This window comes from Pseudophryne corroboree, chromosome 5, assembly GCF_028390025.1.
Source record: "Pseudophryne corroboree isolate aPseCor3 chromosome 5, aPseCor3.hap2, whole genome shotgun sequence".
Classification (NCBI taxonomy): domain Eukaryota; kingdom Metazoa; phylum Chordata; class Amphibia; order Anura; family Myobatrachidae; genus Pseudophryne; species Pseudophryne corroboree.
In genome coordinates, this window is record NC_086448.1 from 710,247,873 (window position 1) to 710,261,635 (window position 13,763).

The following is a 13,763-nucleotide window of genomic DNA, read 5'->3' on the forward strand; positions in this document are numbered from 1 at the left end:
GCAGAAAGCATTTACATAAAGGGCAAGTAAAAGGATGCCAAGGGACTCACTAACCACATGACTGCTGGATCGGGATGGGGTGTAACTAAGTGATGATATTCCATCCAAAGTGCATTTTAAGTTATGGCTTTAATTTTTTATAAACATTTTTCATTCAGGAAAGCATGGCTGATCATAATACAGACCTTGACAGTACATCAACACTGTGACACATGGTCCAGTATTTCATTAATAATGAACTTGGTAAAATGACTTTACTAATGCTAGTTACTAATGTAAATATGTTACATAAAAAAATTGGTGGCTTTGCTCATATATAAAGGTTTTTTTAACCGAAAAGAGTCATAATATTGGTTGGTGGTACCTTTATAGGTTTGCAGAGATGGAGACACACTTTAAATGATTGTGGCTCACATTTGGGGTCGTGACACAAAGATACCTGTGTGGTACTTTTACTCTGTGATACAGAAGGAACTTTTATTCTAATTTTGTAATAATATTGTTTTATTAGATATTACCTTGGAATTCCTCATATAATGTTCATTTGCTTTTATACAGTATTGCTTGCAGACGGACAAGGTGATGTGTAAGGGTTGTGTTATTTTATATTGTACACATGCATAGCAAGGACTTAACTGAGCACGCCTTAGAGAAATATCATTTACAGTAAATTATACGTGTTTAATGTGGTTTGTGAACTATAACAATATACTGTACAGCACATTATCAATATGATTTTATAATGTCCATGAAATAAAATATTGATGACAACTGACTTTACAAAACTGAACAGACCATCATTCTTTGCTCCAGTAACCCAAGTCTGTTTGATCTTGCTCAATATTTGCTTGACAGGGTATGAGAGCAGGAAAGGTTAGTGGAATTGAAACTTACAGTACATGATCCATACAGAATACATATATTAATTTTATCTTGTATAATACATATTTCGTCCATGACATGACCAGATGCTGAGTGTCACCCAATTAAAAATAGAAAGCAGATAATTGGTGCAACTAATAGCTGCTACTACAGGAGTGTGTGAAGCTCCTTATACATATATATATATATATATATATATATATATATATATATATATATACAGTATATACACTGCTCAAAAAAATAAAGGGAACACTTAAACAACACAATGTAACTCCAAGTCAATCACACTTCTGTGAAATCAAACTGTCCACTTAGGAAGCAACACTGATTGACAATCAATTTCACATGCTGTTGTTCAAATGGAATAGACAACAGGTGGGAATTATAGGCAATTAGCAAGACACCCCCAATAAAGGAGTTGTTCTGCAGGTGGTGACCACAGACCACTTCTCAGCTCCTATGCTTTCTGGCTGATGTTTTGGTCACTTTTGAAAGCTGGCGGTGCTTTCACTCTAGTGGCAGCATGAGACGGAGTCTATAACCCACACAAGTGGCTCAGGTAGTGCAGCTCATCCAGGATGGCACATCAATGCGAGCTGTGACAAGAAGGTTTGCTGTGTCTGTCAGCGTAGTGTCCAGAGCATGGAGGCGCTACCAGGGGACATGCCAGTACATCAGGAGACGTGGAGGAGGCCGTAGGAGGGCAACAACCCAGCAGCAGGACCGCTACCTCTGCCTTTGTGCAAGGAGGAACAGGAGGAGCACTGCCAGAGCCCTGCAAAATGACCTCCAGCAAGCCACAAATGTGCATGTGTCTACTCAAACGATCAGAAACAGACTCCATGAGGGTGGTATGAGGGCCCGACGTCCACAGGTGGGGGTTGTGCGTACAGCCCAACACCGTGCAGGACGTTTGGCATTTGCCAGAAAACACCAAGATTGGCAAATTCGCCACTGGCGCCCTGTGCTCTTCACAGATGAAAACAGGTTCTCCCTAAGCACTTGTGACAGAGTCTGGATACGCCAAGGAGAACGTTCTGCTGCCTGCAACATCCTCCAGCATGACCGGTTTGGCAGTGGATCAGTAATGGTGTAGGGTGGCATTTCTTTGGGGGGCCGCACAGCCCTCCATGTGCTCGCCAGAGGTAGCCTGACTGCCATTAGGTACCGAGATGAGATCCTCAGACCCCTTGTGAGACCATATGCTGGTGCGGTTGGCCCTGGGTTCCTCCTAATGCAAGACAATGCTAGACCTCATGTGGCTGGAGTGTGTCAGCAGTTCCTGCAAGACGAAGGCATTGATGCTATGGACTGGCCCGCCCGTTCCCCAGACCTGAATCCAATTGAGCACATCTGGGACATCATGTCTCGCTCCATCCACCAACGCCACGTTGCACCACAGACTGTCCAGGAGTTGGCGGATGCTTTAGTCCAGGTATGGGAGAAGATCCCTCAGGAGACCATCCGCCACCTCATCAGAAGCATGCTCAGGCATTGTAGGGAGGTCATACGGGCACGTGGAGGCCACACACACTACTGAGCCTCATTTTGGCTTGTTTTAAGGACATTACATCAAAGTTGGATCAGCCTGTAGTGTGTTTTTCCACTTTAATTTTGAGTGTGACTCCAAATCCAGACCTCCATGGGTTAATAAATTTGATTTCCATTAATAATTTTTGTGTGATTTTGTTGTCAGCACATTTAACTATGTAAAGAACAAAGTATTTAATAAGAATATTTCATTCATTCAGATCTAGGATGTGTTATTTTAGTGTTCCCTTTATTTTTTTGAGCAGTGTATGTGTGTGTATATATATATATATATATATATATATATACACACACACACACACACACACACACACACACATACATATATACACCAGTATATGCAGAAATCCACATGTAAACCAGCACACCACTCGGTATTGGCAGAAAATCAATACGTTGTTTTAATCCAATATTAAAGTGCAGCGTGCAACATTATTCAAGCAGCATAATACTTAGCCTGATAGTGCATCGTCATGTACGGCAGATCCGACAGCTGTTTCGGTGCAATCTATTTCCCATCCCCAGTTTCTTTTCTGTGTCCCTTCTTACATTGTTCATTTGAAAGCCTTAATAAAAACTTTCAATCTCAGTGCAACCGTTATCTCATATGTTCAGTGCATCAAATAATGGGATGATTTCACCAATGTTCAATAAAACATTACCTTTACTAAAGCAACACGTGTCATAATTGCAACCACGATAATGGAAAGTCAATAGCTATTAGCGGAGCCAAGAGGCATAGGATTTGCTAAATTGAAAAAACTCATTACTCTCATGTTGTTCAATGCACAGTTTTAGAAATTTCAAGAGTTGCTCAGCTCTAATAAAATAAAAACGATGTATTATGTCCTGTACAGATGAGTCATACACCGCGCTAAGTGCTGGCTTGCTCTAGTCAATCTGATTACTCACAGACCATCCTTTCACCCAATGATCTCAGGTTCATAAAAAAAAAAACATTTATTGTGATCCTGATTGTCATTCTCCCTAAAACAGATTCTATATTGTTGTCTTTAAAAATTATGGGAAAACCTGCTCTGTTATTCTTTTCTCTTGTCTTAGTTAATATACCCTCCAACATTTTACACATGAATGTGGTCATTCCGAGTTGATCGCTAGCTGCATTTGTTCGCTGTGCAGCGATGAGGCAAAAAAAACGGCACTTCTGTGCATGCGTATGCGGCACAATGCGCACGCGCGAAGTACTATTACAACGAACGATGGAGTTTCACACAAGGTCTAGCGAAGCTTTTCAGTCGCACTGCTGCCCGCAGAGTGATTGACATGAAGTGGGCGTTTCTGGGTGTCAACTGACCGTTTTCAGGGAGTGTTCAAAAAAACACAGGCGTGGCTGGGCGAACGCAGGGCGTGTTTGTGACGTCAGAACAGTCTGAAGTCATCGCAAGCGCTGAGTAGGTATTGAGCTACTCTAAAACTGCACAAATTTTTTTTGCTGCCGCTCTGCGATCCTTTCGTTCGCACTTCTGCTAAGCTAAAACACACTCCCAGTGGGCATAGCATTTGCACGGCTGCTAAAAACTGCTAGCGAGCGAACAACTCTGAATGACCACCGAAAACCGGTACAAATTAGTAAAGAGGGCGTGGCTACCCCCCACTTTCCTATTCTTTCAATGTTAATTTGGAGAGTCAAAAATAGGGGGTGGTATTCATGTGACCGCCGGTCAGCTGACCGACAGTCACATGACCTCCTCCACCAGCCCGACGGGTCACTGTCCCGATGGTCGGCATGCCGACCAACAGGGACTATTTCCACTCGTGGGTGTCCACGACACCCATAGAGTGGGAATAGAACCCGTGGCGACCGCAGGTTGCCACCGAGCCCGCAGCGTGGCGAGCGCAGCGAGCCCGCAAGGGGCTTGCTGCACTCGCCCCTCCCCGCCGGGATCCTGGCATCGGTAAGCTGACCGGCGGTCAGGAGACCGCCGGTCAGCCGTACTACACCCAAAAATAGGTACAAAGCTCTTTTTGACAGGTACAGACCATAAAAAAAGGTACTGTTCCTGCCAAAAAGGTACAGTTGGAGTGTATGAGTTAATACCAAATATAAAAGGTTTTAAATGTCAACTTTGATGGTCAATCTCATACAGGAGATTACAGGGTCTGCCCAACTGGATGTAAAGACAGGGTGAGTGCTGCAGCTGCATCGCCCCAGATGGACTGATTTCTTACATTAGAGTAAAAATCCCTTTTTTTTTTGCTTTAAATGGCAAGTTACAAACCTTTTAATCATGCATCTTATAGTAATTTTTCTTAGCTATCTTACAAATCATTATCCCATGTTTAAAACCTCTGTGGATGACAAACAAATATAGCTGCCAGATATAGTCAGTCTGTTGCAGAGAAATAGACTTTCAGCATTTCATGTGATGGCAGAGGGGGAAGAAAGAACATGTGACTGTGTAGACAGAGCTCATGAGTGTTCCAGAGCCTCTCTGCTCACTACAGATGTTTCCTCATACACCTAAAATATTCTCAAATTGCACCAATAATAACCGTTTTTTACGTAACACAGACTTTTCAAGTACGTAGGACACTATGGCCCTAATTCAGATGTGATTGGAGTAGCTATCGCTGTTGCTTACATAGAAGCAGTAGAGATAGCACTAATATGGTAATGCCGTATAAGGAGATCTGTGCCTCTTCCCTCCCCCGCAACGCTGGTGATATGCCTCCATTTGGACAAACGCCTCCATTTTGGAGAAAGGTTTGGAGGTGGCCGTCGCCACCACCAACTTCAGTCTGATACTGACCTATGTCCGTCATTGCAAGACCGGTTTTCACATGTGCAGAATAGGTCCTGCACATGCACAAAGTTCCAATAATCGGTATCTTGCTGCATACCACGCTACTCCAAGCACATCTGAATTACCCCATATAACGAACTAAGATGTAAAATTTAGAAAAAAGTAGAATAATGGAGGGCAAATGTCACAAATCTGAGGCAAAAATACAACATTTTAGGGTTCAAAGGCAAAAGACAGGTCTGATATGAGTAAAGTGTGCCAAGCATTGTTGTGCTTAATTTGTGACTTTACACCAATTACTTTGTGACAAAAAAAACTCATCTTAAGTACCGTGGGGGTAATTCAGAGTTGATCGCAGCAGCAAATTTGTTAGCAGTTGGGCAAAACCATGGTGGTCATTCTGAGTTGATCGCTCGCTAGCAGTTTTTAGCAGCCGTGCAAACGCTATCCTGCCGCCCTCTGAAAGTGTATTTTAGCTTAGCAGAAGTGTGAACGAAAGGAACGCAAAGCGGCTACAAAGTTTTTTTGTGCAGTTTCAGAGTAGCTCTAAACCTACTCAGTGCTTGCGATCACTTCAGACTGTTTAGTTCCTGTTTTGACATCACAAACACGCCCTGTATTCGCAAAGCCACGCCTGTGTTTTTTCTGCCACGCCTGCGTTTTTACGAACACTCCCTGAAACGGTCAGTTGACACCCAGAAACGCCCCCTTCCTGTCAATCACTCTGCGGCTGCCTGTGCGACTGAAAAGCATCGCTAGACACTGTGTGAAACTACATCGTTCGTTGTAGTAGTACGTTGCACGTGCGCATTGCGCTGCATACGCATGCGCAGAAGTGCCGTTTTTTTGCCTCATCGCTACACAGCGAACGAATGCAGCTAGCGATCAACTCGAAATTACCACCCATGTGCATTGCAGGTGGGGCAGATATAACATGTGCAGAGAGAGTTAGATTTGGGTGGGTTATTTTTTTTCTGTGCAGGGTAAATACTGGCTGCTTTATTTTTACACTGCAGATTAGATTTCAGTTTGATCACACCACACCCAAATCTAACTCGCTCTGCACATGTTATATCTGCCCCACCTGCAGTGCACATGGTTTTGCCCAACTGCTAACATATTTGCTGCTGCGATCAACTCTGAATTACCCCCTAGTACACTAAGGTGCACAATTGAGGAAAAAGTGCACAGCTTAAACAATGCCCACGCAGCAGCAATCTTAGTGACGGAACTGTGAGGCAACGCAAGTGAAGCAGCTGCCTAGAAGTGTACAGAAGGTATCCGGTCTCTAGGTCGTCGACAGTAAGTAGGTCGACATGGTTTCTAGGTCGACAGGGACTCTAGGTCTATATGACAAAAAGTCGACATGAGTTTAAAAAAACAAAAAAAAAACATTTTTTGAACTTTTTCATACTTTACGATCCACATGGACTACAATTGAGAACGGTAACCTGTGCCGAGTGGGACACGGTGCACTAATTGGGACCATGCGAGGGGACACGGTGTACTAATTGGGATTCCGGGTCACTGTACGAAGAAAACAACACCAAAAAAAGTGAAAAAACTCATGTGGGCCTTATGTCATGTCAACCTAGTACATGTCGACCTGGAGCCCATGTCGACCTACTTACTGTCGACCAATAGTGGTCGACCTAGACACTGTCAATCTAACTCTTATCGACCGTCCATACCACACCTGTACAGAAACGCCTGTGAAGGTACTGGATTTAGGCAATAAAGCCAACCCTTATTCATGGACTCCCCCCGCTCACACAGATAAGGAGGTGCCTTATAATCGCACATTTATTGGAAGGTCTAAACAACACAAGACTCCTAGGTAACATCACACAATCACCAAAGGACTTTTAACATCTCATAATTATTCGATTGAATACAAGTCTCTCTGAAAGTCACCAGAGACAGTAACCCAAGTATAATACAGTTCCTACTACGATCTCAGGTAAACAACTCCAGCAGACTCTGATATAATAGAGGTAGTAGACACCTTCTGGCGCTAAGTTTTAAAAAGTCACGCTTAAAAAAAGGAAAAATATTATTGTTATTAACAATTTATTCTATCAAAAACATAAAAAAGTTAAATATACATAAAACAATAATGAAAACGAGCTGTTACACACACATTGATGCAATATCCAAACACAAATGCTGTTGGCTCTTATAGATGGCACTATTAAGGTGCTTTACACTTGGTAATCAACAGTGTGATATATAAATATACTGTACACACATATATTGTGGGCTCATACAATGGGACAACCATATAAATGCAGCCTTTCAGTCAGATCCTGAAAGGCTTATATAGAGCTATAATATTGTAAATCGTACCCGGCTGGAAGTATAGGAGCCAGGTACACTTTACAATAACATAAGGGTACACAATTGCGCCTGAATATGTGGTGGTAATGGTTGTAATACTAAATGACAAGTATACACTGTCTATATGAAGAATAAGTGTATTTATTCTAAAACAAAATGACAGAAAGAGAATAAATGGAAAAAGATGTGAAAAAATAGAAAATTAATACATTAATGAAAGAGTGTATATATATATGTATATGAAAGAAATCTATACATATGTATACTTTGGTCCGCAGTCCAGTACAATAGAGTGTGGCGTCCCACCTCGTTTAATTGTGCTCAAACTTCTACCACAATGTGTGGAGGGGTATATACAACACAGTCCCAGAGGAGCTCGTTCAGTAATATATGGGGGTCACGGTCAAAGAGTCTGTTGCAGCAGCTTGATCCTGTCTTGAGAGGGAGGGGGGGTGAGGTGATCTTCTGACGGTGCTAGCAAATGAAGGGGTACCCCAGGTGGCTATGCGGGAGGGATGAGTTGCAGGAGATAGGTAATTATTGGCTCTGGACTCGCCGCTCTCTGACTCGGTCTGTGGCTGCGGAAGGCGCCCGTGTAGACAGGCGTCTGCCGCCGGCCAGATCCGAGGAGTGCGGTCGTGTCTCTGGGGGGGAAAGTGTCACTGACTTCGAGACCCGGAGCGGGACTGTCCGCAGTGCACCTCCCCACTTACAGAGCCCTTACCTTGTTCTTCTGTGCTCGATTCCCAACTTCCGCTGTCACCTTGCTTCCTTGTCAGTCTTGCAGCTTTTCGTCCGGTTTCACTTTCACTTTCCTGTACCTCGCGGTCACGTGACCTGTTCCTGTTCCTCAGCAGTCTTCAGCGCCGTGGGTGATGAATGTGTCCAGAAATAGAGAGCTCTGCTGTGTTGAATATGATTAAGGCAGTCTGTTTGAAACGGTGTCCTGTTAGCTCCTACGCGTGTCGACCTTTCTAGGTCTTCCTCAGGGAGTCTATGAGTGCCATATTCAGTGTGGGCTATTTATGCCCATACTTGCTTATGTCATAGAAAAGGGGGCGTGTTTCTCGAATTATAATGGGGATTTGTTATATAACGACTATACAGACAATCATACAATAAAAAGAATATACAAGGAAAGAATGGGATATAGAAAAACAATAATATTAGTAATAGTAAACAAAACAAGCAAAAATTATATATGTAAAAGGTATAACGACCATAAAGAATGATTTTTGAGACTGAATCATTAGTGAATATTGGGAAATGATGAGAGTTCGTTTCTGGTGAATTTATTAGTTGTGTGAGAATTTTCTGTTACTACATTTGGAGGTAGTGACAGTCTGTGGTTTGTGGGTTAAAAGTTGATAAATGGGGTTATGGACAATCCGAAGATTATGAATAAAACCTAATTGGGATAAAAAGTGAAAAATTTTGTTATGTAAACACAATATGTTAATATATTATTAATTATTAACCCATTAGTAAAAGTTATTGTATGCGGAAAAATTATCTGTGTTTTGGTATATTTCACTGCAAAATTGGTTACATGGTGTAAAATTAAATTTGCTAGGCTCTAATGACTTGACCCACCAAAATGTACGCTAATAGGGCTTGATGGCTTAGCAAATATGAAGCAAATCCATGTACGATATTAGTTCATGATTACTGATCTCACCTCATTGTCTAGATTGAGGCCCCGTGGTTTCAGCGTTTTTAGGGTGTAGATCCACCTCAACTCTTCTTTATTAATTTGTTTAATAAAATCCCCACCCCTCCAATTGGGTGACACTAGTTTGATCCCCAAGATTTTCATCCCCGCCGGGTTCCTCTCATGTGTTTCTTTGAAGTGATTGGACAAGTTGTGTGTTTCTAGTCCCTTCCTTATATTCCTAATGTGTTCGGATATCCTAGTTTTCAGTGGTCTTACAGTTCTGCCTACATACTGTAGTCGGCATGGGCATTCAATGAGGTATATCACTCCCTTGCTTTGGCACGAGATGTGTTCTTGTATTTCAAACCTTTCTCCAGTTATGTTAGATTCAAAGCTAATGGTTTTCTTGGTGCTAACTTCGTGTGTTTTACAGTAACTGCAAGAGCCACAATGAAAAAAACCCTTGCTTAGTTTTTGTCCTGTTAAAGTAGTCTGTACCACTTCTGTCTTACTGAGATGACTATGTGAGAGTTTGGATTTTAAATCTGGTGCTCTTCTATAGACTACTTTTGGCCTAGAGGACAGGGTGTCAGCTAAAAGGTTATCTTCTAGGAGGATGTGCCAATGTTTGGACAGGATTTTTTCAAGTTGTCTGTTATTGGTACTGAATTGTGTCAGGAAGACTGTCTTAAAGTCTTCACTTGATGTCTCTTTGTGTTTGTAAGTCAGGAGGGTGTCTCTTTCGACTTTTGTGGCTATTTGTAGATCTTTTTCAAGTATCTCCCTCTTGTAGCCTTTCTCTATAAACTGGTTTTTCATTTCCCCTGCTTGTCGCTCAAAATCTTCAAGTTTAGTACAGTTTCTCCTCAGTCTTTTAAATTGGCCTAGTGGGATGCTTCGTAACCAATTGGGATGATGTCCACTAGTATTCAGAATATAACTGTTGACATCTACGCTCTTCTGATATGTCTTTGTGTATATTGTGGAATTCTCCACAAATACATTGATGTCCAGGAAGTTTACTGTGGATCGACTATAGTTTGTGGTAAATACTAAATTATTGTCGTTTGTATTGATGTATGTCAGGAATTCTAGTAATTTTTCTTCTGTGCCTTGCCAAATGAAAATGATGTCGTCTATATATCTTCGCCAGAGGGCTAGGTTTGCTCCAAATTCATGACCACACCAGATATTGGTGTCCTCCCACCTACTCATGAACAAGTTGGCATAACTTGGAGCAAACCTAGTCCCCATAGCTGTGCCTGTAGTCTGTCTGTAATGGATGTCATTAAACCAAAAGTTATTGTGTTGTAGAATGAATTGTATGCATTCCAAGATGAAGATGGTTTGTCTTGAGTCCAAAGTCGAGTCCAATGAAAGAAAGTGATTTACTGCATCTAGACCCTGTTTCTGATCTATGATGGTATATAGAGAGGTAACATCACTTGTGCAGATCCAAAAATCTTCTGATCAAGTGATGTTGCCCAAAGTCTTGATGATGTCTGTTGTATCTTGTATATATGATTTCTGTGTTTTGACGTATGGCTGTAGGTATGAATCGATATACTGAGACAAATTTGATGTGAGTGAACCTATTCCTGATATAATTGGGCGGCCGGGTGGGTTGGATATGTTTTTATGTACTTTTGGTAGGTAATAAAATACAGGGAGTATGGGATTGTCAGTTTGGAGAAAAGCATGTTCTTTTTTAGTCAATATGCCTAGTTCTAATCCCTCTTTTAATAATTTGTCAAAGAATTTCTTATATTCGCCTGTAGGGTCTAGGGTCAATGTTTCATATGTACTTTTATCATTAAGAATTCTGAGTGACTCTGTTGTGCAGCTATGGGGACTAGGTTTGCTCCAAGTTATGCCAACTTGTTCATGAGTAGGTGGGAGGACACCAATATCTGGTGTGGTCATGAATTTGGAGCAAACCTAGTCCTCTGGCGAAGATATATAGACGACATCATTTTCATTTGGCAAGGCACAGAAGAAAAATTACTAGAATTCCTGACATACATCAATACAAACGACAATAATTTAGTATTTACCACAAACTATAGTCGATCCACAGTAAACTTCCTGGACATCAATGTATTTGTGGAGAATTCCACAATATACACAAAGACATATCAGAAGAGCGTAGATGTCAACAGTTATATTCTGAATACTAGTGGACATCATCCCAATTGGTTACGAAGCATCCCACTAGGCCAATTTAAAAGACTGAGGAGAAACTGTACTAAACTTGAAGATTTTGAGCGACAAGCAGGGGAAATGAAAAACCAGTTTATAGAGAAAGGCTACAAGAGGGAGATACTTGAAAAAGATCTACAAATAGCCACAAAAGTCGAAAGAGACACCCTCCTGACTTACAAACACAAAGAGACATCAAGTGAAGACTTTAAGACAGTCTTCCTGACACAATTCAGTACCAATAACAGACAACTTGAAAAAATCCTGTCCATACATTGGCACATCCTCCTAGAAGATAACCTTTTAGCTGACACCCTGTCCTCTAGGCCAAAAGTAGTCTATAGAAGAGCACCAGATTTAAAATCCAAACTCTCACATAGTCATCTCAGTAAGACAGAAGTGGTACAGACTACTTTAACAGGACAAAAACTAAGCAAGGGTTTTTTTCATTGTGGCTCTTGCAGTTACTGTAAAACACACGAAGTTAGCACCAAGAAAACCATTAGCTTTGAATCTAACATAACTGGAGAAAGGTTTGAAATACAAGAACACATCTCGTGCCAAAGCAAGGGAGTGATATACCTCATTGAATGCCCATGCCGACTACAGTATGTAGGCAGAACTGTAAGACCACTGAAAACTAGGATATCCGAACACATTAGGAATATAAGGAAGGGACTAGAAACACACAACTTGTCCAATCACTTCAAAGAAACACATGAGAGGAACCCGGCGGGGATGAAAATCTTGGGGATCAAACTAGTGTCACCCAATTGGAGGGGAGGGGATTTTATTAAACAAATTAATAAAGAAGAGTTGAGGTGGATCTACACCCTAAAAACGCTGAAACCACGGGGCCTCAATCTAGACAATGAGGTGAGATCAGTAATCATGAACTAATATCGTACATGGATTTGCTTCATATTTGCTAAGCCATCAAGCCCTATTAGCGTACATTTTGGTGGGTCAAGTCATTAGAGCCTAGCAAATTTAATTTTACACCATGTAACCAATTTTGCAGTGAAATATACCAAAACACAGATAATTTTTCCGCATATAATAAGTTTTACTAATGGGTTAATAATTAATAATATATTAACATATTGTGTTTACATAACAAAATTTTTCACTTTTTATCCCAATTAGGTTTTATTCATAATCTTCGGATTGTCCATAACCCCATTTATCAACTTTTAACCCACAAACCACAGACTGTCACTACCTCCAAATGTAGTAACAGAAAATTCTCACACAACTAATAAATTCACCAGAAACGAACTCTCATCATTTCCCAATATTCACTAATGATTCAGTCTCAAAAATCATTCTTTATGGTCGTTATACCTTTTACATATATAATTTTTGCTTGTTTTGTTTACTATTACTAATATTATTGTTTTTCTATATCCCATTCTTTCCTTGTATATTCTTTTTATTGTATGATTGTCTGTATAGTCGTTATATAACAAATCCCCATTATAATTCGAGAAACACGCCCCCTTTTCTATGACATAAGCAAGTATGGGCATAAATAGCCCACACTGAATATGGCACTCATAGACTCCCTGAGGAAGACCTAGAAAGGTCGACACGCGTAGGAGCTAACAGGACACCGTTTCAAACAGACTGCCTTAATCATATTCAACACAGCAGAGCTCTCTATTTCTGGACACATTCATCACCCACGGCGCTGAAGACTGCTGAGGAACAGGAACAGGTCACGTGACCGCGAGGTACAGGAAAGTGAAAGTGAAACCGGACGAAAAGCTGCAAGACTGACAAGGAAGCAAGGTGACAGCGGAAGTTGGGAATCGAGCACAGAAGAACAAGGTAAGGGCTCTGTAAGTGGGGAGGTGCACTGCGGACAGTCCCGCTCCGGGTCTCGAAGTCAGTGACACTTTCCCCCCCAGAGACACGACCGCACTCCTCGGATCTGGCCGGCGGCAGACGCCTGTCTACACGGGCGCCTTCCGCAGCCACAGACCGAGTCAGAGAGCGGCGAGTCCAGAGCCAATAATTACCTATCTCCTGCAACTCATCCCTCCCGCATAGCCACCTGGGGTACCCCTTCATTTGCTAGCACCGTCAGAAGATCACCTCACCCCCCCCCCCCCCTCTCAAGACAGGATCAAGCTGCTGCAACAGACTCTTTGACCGTGACCCCCATATATTACTGAACGAGCTCCTCTGGGACTGTGTTGTATATACCCCTCCACACATTGTGGTAGAAGTTTGAGCACAATTAAACGAGGTGGGACGCCACACTCTATTGTACTGGACTGCGGACCAAAGTATACATATGTATAGATTTCTTTCATATACATATATATATACACTCTTTCATTAATGTATTAATTTTCTATTTTTTCACA